This window comes from Pseudoliparis swirei, chromosome 18 (genome assembly GCF_029220125.1).
Source record: "Pseudoliparis swirei isolate HS2019 ecotype Mariana Trench chromosome 18, NWPU_hadal_v1, whole genome shotgun sequence".
Lineage (NCBI taxonomy): Eukaryota > Metazoa > Chordata > Actinopteri > Perciformes > Liparidae > Pseudoliparis > Pseudoliparis swirei.
In genome coordinates, this window is record NC_079405.1 from 28,610,952 (window position 1) to 28,614,508 (window position 3,557).

Consider the following 3,557-nt stretch of genomic DNA (forward strand, 5'->3'; position numbering starts at 1 on the left):
GTACACATACACACTGACATACAGAAAGGTACACACACACACACACACTGACATACAGAAAGGTACACACACACACACTGACATACAGACAGGTACACACACACACACACTGACATACAGACAGGTACACACACACACACACACACTGACATACAGACAGGTACACACACACTGACATACAGACAGGTACACACACACTGACATACAGACAGGTACACACACACACACTGACATACAGACAGGTACACACACACACACTGACATACAGACAGGTACACACACACACACTGACATACAGACAGGTACACACACACACACACTGACATACAGACAGGTACACACACACACTGACATACAGACAGGTACACACACACACACTGACATACAGACAGGTACACACACACACACACACACACACTGACGGACAGACAGGTACACACACACACACACCTGTACACACTGACAGACAGACAGGTACACACACACACTGACATACAGACAGGTACACACACACACACACACACACACACACACACACACACACACACACACACACTGACATACAGACAGGTACACACACACACTGACATACAGACAGGTACACACACACACACACACACTGACATACAGACAGGTACACACACACACTGACATACAGAAAGGTACACACACACACACACTGACATACAGACAGGTACACACACACACACACACTGACATACAGACAGGTACACACACACACACACACACACACACACACACTGACGGACAGACAGGTACACACACACACTGACATACAGACAGGTACACACACACACACACACTGACATACAGACAGGTACACACACACACACTGACATACAGACAGGTACACACACACTGACATACAGACAGGTACACACACACACTGACATACAGACAGGTACACACACACACACTGACATACAGACAGGTACACACACACACACACAGGTAGACACAGGTACACACACACACACTGACGGACAGACAGGTACACACACACACACACTGACATACAGACAGGTACACACACACACACTGACATACAGACAGGTACACACACACACACACACACACTGACATACAGACAGGTACACACACACACACACACTGACATACAGACAGGTACACACACACACACACACTGACATACAGACAGGTACACACACACACTGACAGGTACCCACACACACACTGACATACAGACAGGTACACACACACACACACACACTGACATACAGACAGGTACACACACACTGACATACAGAAAGGTACACACACACACACTGACATACAGACAGGTACACACACACACACACTGACATACAGACAGGTACACACACACACACTGACATACAGACAGGTACACACACACACACAGACAGGTACACAGACAGGTACACACACACACACACATACAGACAGGTACACACACACACACACACACTGACATACAGACAGGTACACACACACACTGACATACAGACAGGTACACACACACTGACATACAGACAGGTACACACACACACTGACATACAGACAGGTACACACACACACTGACATACAGACAGGTACACACACACACACACACTGACATACAGACAGGTACACACACACACATGTACACACAGACAGGTACCCACACACACACTGACATACAGACAGGTACACACACACACACACAGGTACAGACAGGTACACACACACACTGACATACAGAAAGGTACACACACACACACACTGACATACAGACAGGAACATACACACACACACACAGACAGGTACACACACACACACACTGACATACAGACAGGTACACACACACACACACACACTGACATACAGACAGGTACACACACACACTGACGGACAGACAGGTACACACACACACACTGACATACAGACAGGTACACACACACACACACTGACATACAGACAGGTACACACACACACACACACTGACGGACAGACAGGTACACACACACACACTGACATACAGACAGGTACACACACACACACACACTGACATACAGACAGGTACACACACACACACACTGACATACAGACAGGTACACACACACACACACACACACACACTGACATACAGACAGGTACACACACACACACACACACTGACATACAGACAGGTACACACACACACACACTGACATACAGACAGGTACACACACACACACACACTGACATACAGACAGGTACACACACACACACACACACTGACATACAGACAGGTACACACACACACACACACACACTGACATACAGACAGGTACACACACACACACTGACATACAGACAGGTACACACACACACACACACTGACATACAGACAGGTACACACACACACACACACACACACACAGACAGGTACACACACACACACACAGACATACAGACAGGTACACACACAGGTACACAGACAGGTACACACACACTGACATACAGACAGGTACACACACACACACACACACTGACATACAGACAGGTACACACACACACACACTGACATACAGACAGGTACACACACACACACACTGACATACAGACAGGTACACACACACACACACACAGACAGGTACACACACACACACACACACTGACATACAGACAGGTACACACACACACACACACACACTGACATACAGACAGGTACACACACACACACACTGACATACAGACAGGTACACACACACACACACTGACATACAGACAGGTACACACACACACACACACACTGACATACAGACAGGTACACACACACACACTGACATACAGACAGGTACACACACACACACACACTGACATACAGACAGGTACACACACACACACACTGACATACAGACAGGTACACACACACACACTGACATACAGACAGGTACACACACACACACTGACATACAGACAGGTACACACACACACACACACACACACACTGACATACAGACAGGTACACACACACACACTGACATACAGACAGGTACACACACACACACTGACATACAGACAGGTACACACACACACACACACTGACATACAGACAGGTACACACACACACACACTGACATACAGACAGGTACACACACACACACACACACACACACACACACTGACATACAGACAGGTACACACACACACACACTGACATACAGACAGGTACACACACACTGACATACAGACAGGTACACACACACACACTGACATACAGACAGGTACACACACACACACACTGACATACAGACAGGTACACACACACACACACACACACTGACATACAGACAGGTACACACACACACACACACTGACATACAGACAGGTACACACACACACACTGACATACAGACAGGTACACACACACACTGACATACAGACAGGTACACACACACACTGACATACAGACAGGTACACACACACACACACTGACATACAGACAGGTACACACACACACTGACATACAGACAGGTACACACACACACACACACACACTGACATACAGACAGGTACACACACACACACACACA

At 47.3% G+C, this 3,557-nt stretch overlaps 1 protein-coding gene across 1 annotated transcript in view; it reads left to right on the top strand.

Annotated features, from left to right (window-relative positions):
* Nucleotides 1-1,980: 1,980 nt before the first annotated feature.
* The window catches only part of LOC130208320 (plexin-A1-like), a 65,796-nt gene continuing 64,219 nt past the window's right edge, over nt 1,981-3,557 (top strand). Inside the window, exon 1 of the mRNA XM_056437363.1 lies at nt 1,981-1,994. The gene's annotated coding sequence lies outside the window, so the exon portion shown is untranslated. The remainder of the gene's footprint in view (nt 1,995-3,557) is intronic.